Source organism: Megalobrama amblycephala, linkage group LG16, assembly GCF_018812025.1.
Source record: "Megalobrama amblycephala isolate DHTTF-2021 linkage group LG16, ASM1881202v1, whole genome shotgun sequence".
NCBI classification, from domain to species: Eukaryota; Metazoa; Chordata; class Actinopteri; order Cypriniformes; family Xenocyprididae; genus Megalobrama; species Megalobrama amblycephala.
The window spans coordinates 26,306,550-26,313,100 of record NC_063059.1 but is presented as its reverse complement, the minus strand read 5'-3'; the positions used below and the strand labels follow the sequence as shown (position 1 = coordinate 26,313,100).

At 39.7% G+C, this 6,551-nt stretch overlaps 1 long non-coding RNA gene across 1 annotated transcript; it reads right to left on the bottom strand.

Moving 5' to 3' along the window:
* Positions 1–217: 217 nt before the first annotated feature.
* Positions 218–5,743, bottom strand: LOC125249359. Its single transcript, XR_007180544.1, has 3 exons — positions 5,462–5,743; positions 3,876–3,957; positions 218–858 (listed from the first exon to the last, which is right to left on the bottom strand). It is a non-coding gene; the product is annotated as an uncharacterized LOC125249359 (long non-coding RNA).
* Between the last annotated feature and the right edge of the window lie 808 nt (positions 5,744–6,551).

Here is a 6,551-nt window from a genome sequence, read left to right as displayed (position 1 = left end):
TGATTATTATGTCTAAAAATAAGTAGAAACTGAATTTGATAGTTTAGGCTTTATTGTTAATTGTAACCTTTAATATTATAGTAATATGCAAGAAATGGCTCCCTGTATATAATTTACAGCATTAGCTGAGATAGATTTCTTTCATCCTTAAGAAAATGTTAATTATAATTGAATTTATTTAAAGAGAGAGAGACACATTGTTTCAATAAATCACTGTTTAATAAAAAAGAAGAAAAAATAAGCAATTTTATGTTTAGTTTTCTTCCCCCTGCTGTACCGAACCAAGACTGAGGTACATACCGTCATGTATGTGTACCGTCATGAAAAAAAGAAAAATGATCCACATTTGATATCTCCTTGCTGTCCCTCAAAGACCAATGGACAAACACATGATGGAACTGTTATGCTCCCTCTCTGTTACTTCCTGTCCCTCTGCTTCTAAACTGAGTTCAGACGGGCACAGGAAGGTCTGCATCTGTTTATCTGTGTGTTTGAGTGAGTATGTGCGTGCAGAGTTTCCTAGCGGACATGTTCGCTCAGTGCTAGCAGCGTTGTGGTACTCTCTCTCCCTTTGCCCCGGTTCCCCGGGAACAGATGCCAGGAGTGTGGCATGCGTGTGTGCTGGGGGAGTGGGTTAATTGGGGTAGTAGTGGGGGTTAATTTCAATTAAAATTTCAACTAATGGAGGTCAGGCAAGTGTCTGCAAACACCTGATTAAAACAAATGGTCCTGCCAGTCAAAACTTTATCTTGGTCACCCCCCGGCGGAGCGTCCCAGCAAGGTGGATGCAGGAGGAAGAGATGACTAATGTCTAACGAACGGGGGGGCACTTGTTAGCGTAGCATCTGCTGGTAGCAACTGCGAAAGAGAGAAAGAGAGCGATAATGTGTGTGTGTGTAAGAGGAAGAGATGAGTTTGCAGGGGGGATACGCTTTTATCCCTATCTGATCGTAGGCTTGCTGTGCTGACTGCTGCCGCCATGCTTCTCCATGCGTGCCACAGCAGCTCCTAACATCTGGCAGGGCCCTGGAGGTGTGCACCCGGCCCGGCACCCCGCCGATGCTAAATATGGCGCAGGGTTAACGCAGAGCTCCCTAATCACTTAGCCACTGTCTGGCAGCTCTGCCACCACTGCTTCTTACTCAACTACAGACATCTGTGGCGCCGCCAGCCATTCTCTCATTCTCTTTTACTGCGTCTTCGTTCTGTACACTTGCACGTTTGGCTGTGGTAGGTTAGGCGTGATGTGTTCAAAGTTTGTACAGTGCAGTGTCTGAAAAATAAAACTATGCCCTTGGTTGTTAAAGGGATAGTTCACCCAAAAATTACTAACTCACCCTCAAGTGGTTCCAAATCTGTATGAGTTTCTTTCTTTTTTTTTCTGTTTAACACAAATAAGACATTTTATTGAATGCTGGTAATCAGTCAGTTGATGGCACCCATTGACTTCCATAGTAGGACAAAAAAAAAAAAAATACTATGGAAGTCAATGGGTGCCATCAACTGTTTGGCTACCCATATTCTTTAAAATATCTTCTTTTGTGTTCCAGAAAAAAAGAAACTTATACAGATTTGGAACCACTTGAGGGTGAGTAAACTTAAATTTTTGGGTAAACTTTTAGTTTTAAAAATGTGTTAATGCTGAAATCAACTTTAAAGTGTTAGTTCACCCAAAAATGAAAATTCTGCCATTAATTATTCACCCTCATGTCGTTCTACACTGTAAGACCTTCATTCATCTTCAGAACACAAATTAAGATATTTTTGATAAAATCTGATGGCTCAGTGAGGCCTCCATTGACAGCAAGATAATTAATACTTAATAAAGGTCCAGAAAGCTAGTAAAGACAAATTTAAAACAGTTCATGTGACTACAGTGGTTCAACCTTAATGTTATGAAGCGATGAGAATACTTTTTGTGAGCCAAAAAAACACAAAATAATGACTTTATTCAACAATATCTACTGATGGGCGATTTCAAAACACCGCTTTATGAAGCTTCGAAGCTATACGAATCTTTTGTTTCGAATCAGTGGTTCGGAGGGTGTATCAAACTGCCAAAGTCATACCCCCCAGTGGTGAACCATTGAAATTTCAAAACACTTATGACATAACGAAGCCTCGTTTACTGAAATCACGTGACTTTGACACTTTGATACGTGCTCAGAACCACTGATTCGAAACAAAAGATTCATAAAGCAGTGTTTTGAAATCGCCCATCACTAGATATTGTTGAATAAAGTTGTTATTTAGTTTTGTTGGCGCACAAAACCTATTCTTGTCGCTTCATAACATTAAGGTTGAACCACTGTAGTCACACGAACTGTTTTAAATATGTCTTTACTAGCTTTCTGGGCATCTGAAAGTGTTATCTTGCTGGTAATGGAGGCCTCACTGAGCCATCGGATTTTATCAAAAATATCTTGATTTGTTTTCCGAAGATGAACGAAGGTCATATGGGTGTGGAACGATAAGAGGGTAAGTAATTAATGACAGAATTTTCATTTTTGGGTGAACAAACCCTTTAATATCATAATACCTCATTAAAAGAATGAAAGCCTTGCCAAGAAAACTGTATAATTTTCTATGTTGCTTTACTATGCGTTAAGTAATGTTAACAAATACAACTTTAAAATTTAAAAAACTTATTCGTAAATGTTGAAATCAACTTACAGACTAACAAATGCTCTAGAATTATTGTTCATTGTTAGTTCATGTTAACTAATGTAGTTAGTTCTCATTGTATTCTAAACTTAATTGGCAATCATTTGTTGAAGCTATTAAGGTGTGCTGACCCAAAAATCTTTTACAAACCTGGGCCAAGTTTAAACCAGTAACCAGGCATCACAGCTGGCAAAGTGTGTATATTGCCATTATCATGTAATCAAAATGAAAATTATTTTTGCTGGTCTTCAATGATAATGTCAAGTTACTTTAATGTATTTGCACCAAAAAATGATAAGGATTTATGCTGATATCGTCTAAAACCACACTTTGCCAGGGGTGTTTCCAAACTTTTGGAGGGCAGTGTATATGCAATTGGTAACGTGTGGGAATGCATTTTCTGTGAACATCTAGACATTTCTTGTGGATATGAAAACGTCTTGGATTTTTTTTTCTGCAAATGTCACATAAAAGACTATGTAGTCTGATGCGAGTAAGGTGGCAAATGCAATTAGCAAAAACACAACCAAAAGAGATATGAGGCGTGATTTCAGGCTGACGCATTAACTGCGAGTCGCTGCCACGTGTGTGTACATGTGTGCAGGTGTACTTCCAGGTCCCTGCGCTCATGTGTGGCGGCTGAGCTGTGGTCCCTGCAGAGAGCGGCGAGCCGGCTCTGTGAGAAACCAGAGCTTTATTGTGCTTGGCCCCAGGCAACCCTGTTTACCAAGCCTGCCACACGTCAGCTTTACAATGGCGCAGATGTGTGTAGCAGCGGATTTGGAGCTTGTATTTAGCTGCCAGGAGTGACGGTGATGAAGTAGCAGTGATAAACTGATAGATTGGCTGCCACTGAAATTTTGGGAATGGGTCAGATAAACATGGCAGAGGAAAAGCTCTCTGTGTTCTGGTGATAATAAACTTGTCGTTCTACGGGAGCATTAGATTCCAGACCTGAAGAAATTACAGGGGAAAGAGAGAGGTAGAGGCTGAGAGACAGCAAGAAAAAACAGTAGCCATTGAAAAAGCGAGAGGGTGAGATAGAGAAAGAGAGAGAGAATGGAATAGCATCTCTGGTTGGAATTACAGCGGGCTGCCAACACCAGGTTTTAAGGGTAGCCCCGCAGACTGATGGGATTTCAGATTGTTGGCTCACAAATCATTAGCTGTTGTCACTGTATAGTGTAGATATGTTTGAGAAACTCTCTCACCTTCAAAATATACGGCAGGGTAGAGGAAGTCTGCGGTCCACAGCCGGCTATGAAACGGCTTCATGGTCTAAATTACCATTCCCTAAGTAAAAAGAAACACAAAGATCTATTTCTGTTTTTCACATTTTTTCTTGGGTATTAGCCACATTGTGTTCTCATTCCAGCATTATTTTGTCACGATTGGATATTCATCACTGAATGCGTAGTAAATCGCTAATGCTTTAGACGAGAGCAAGAATCATCCCTAATCTCCGTACGCCTGCATTTCCGATGGCGCGTTCGGTAAGAATAAACAGAAGTGTTTGTTCACACCTTCCTCTCCTCAGAGAGCTCCCTAAACAAAAGTGAGAACAGAACCAGAGATATCGGCTTCACCCCCTCCGCCCACTTCCCGCCTCTACCCAGCAGCACCGCAGGCTAAACACCCAAAGATAGTAGAACTAATCCAGGATGGAAGAGGTCGCGGAGCTGGTTATGCATTTGAGGAGAGAGAAAGGATTTGTTTGAAATAAGCTCTACATTTGAAAGAAAACTATGTGTTAACATCCTTATCTGTTAATCTATGATATCAAGGCTTTGATAGGGAAGGGAAGTGCTTCCTGCATTTTTCCTGGTTTCCATTGGCTGTGTATGAGCAGATTTTCCTGATTCGGATCAATTCCAAGCTTTTGATTCTACTTGATTCTGATTCATTTTGGACAAATTTCAATTATAATTTTTGAACATTACCAAAAATATTAAAGAGATAGTTCACCAGAAAATGAAAATTCAGTCATTGTCAGGGCTCTCAAGTTTTGAACTGAGTTCAGAGTGAGAGTGAGAGTGAGATTTCGACGGCGGCAGCGACGGGGGTTTGGGTGGGGACGGGGGTCTGATATGAAAAATGACACAAATTCGTACAAATTAAAAAAATATTTATTTAATTCAGCATTTTAGTGTGTATGTGAGTGAGTGAGTAAGTGAGTGTGTGTGTGTGAGAGAGAGAGAGAGAGAGATAATGGTAATATAATCATACACATTATATTGTTGTTTTTCCTCAACATTATAATGTGAAACAATATAAACATGGTAAACATTTTCCGACTCTAGTGTACGTTATATGTAGCCTATGTTAAGTTCTGCACGATAACTGGCGCGCTCTGCTTTACTAGTGTTTTTTTCCGCTCGCTGCTTGAGCTTATAATGCTTTTGTTCTTTAGGCCTATATTTTTTGTTTACACATAGGGCCTATTGTTTAATGTTTTAAACTGAATTAAAACCTTAAGATAAAACGTAAGCTTGTTGTGTGTTACCTAATCATAAGTTTGTTCAGAAATGGTGACGACAACTTGAATAATAATAAAAAAAAAAAATTAAAAAACGTCTCTCTCATTTTCTCAAAATAACATAATTTAAATACACGAATATTCGAATTTTTTTTTTTTATTAGCTCAAATATTCGAATACAATATTTTGGAAAAATGCCCATCCCTACTAGCTAGGCTAATTCACGTGACGTACTCTGGTCAAACTATTAACTAACCTACCAGCTGCCTGGACACAAATATTCCCCAACAATTTGATGAGATGACTTAGGCCTACTGTACTCATAGGATATGGTCCCACGACTCGATCACGTTCAGTCTGTAGGCAGATGTGAATCAATGTGACTGGCAGATGTCATCTTCTGTAGCTAACTACTACAGCGAACATCTGAATCAGTGAGCGAGCCCCGTGAATCACAGAATGTGTCGTTGGAATCAGAACGTAAACGTTGTTGTGGCGGGAATAGCTAAATCTTACCCGGATACAGCAATTCTATTTTCTGATTGGCTGGTCGGTAGCTATATTTTTTATTAGATTAACTGGTGCGTGGCAGGGCCTTTTTGAAATCTGTGGGGAAATCGCTTGATTCCTCTAATAGCGGCGCAACTTGTGCGTTATCCTGGAGATTTCTCTGCGTGAGAAATACAAGTGGCATGTGAGCGTGTGAACGGGTTGAAATGCGTGTGTCTCACGCCCAATGCGTGAGACTTGAGAGCCCTGAATCATTATTTACTCACCCTGGTGTTGTTATAATGCCGTATGACCTTTTTCAGGCCACAAAAGGAGAAATAAAAAAAAAATGTCCTGCTCACGCTTGTCTGTATGATGGCACTGAATAGTAACCAGCTTAAAGCTACAAAAAGCTAAAGCAAAAATATCACAGAATGATCCCATGTGACGCGACAGTTTTATTTTCCAAGGGTTCTGAGGGCATCAGATAGGGTTTCGTAAAAACAAACCAAAATTGAGACTTAGGTTCGCTCAGGAAAAGCACACAAGCACACCATTTGGAGAAATCAAGATTAATAAAATGCCAAACCAAACACAACGCCCAGAATATGCAACTGAACTGCATAGTTAACGGCCAAAAACTGTATGTCCTGTGTAACACTTAAACTTTGCACTGCGTGCTGTTGATTCACTTAAAAAAACAGGTTTAAAAGAGTCATTTGTCAGTGAATCAGACTTATGTATTTTCTTGCCAATATTTTGTGGTACACAGCCTTATAGGAAACACTACCATTGAGTAAAAGATCGATCTTGGAGTTTAACAATCTAGATTAATCAAAAAGTCTATATTTTTACCTGGCGACCTCACATCCTATGCTCAAATCTGAGACTGACCACAAAATATTCACATTAATTTGACAA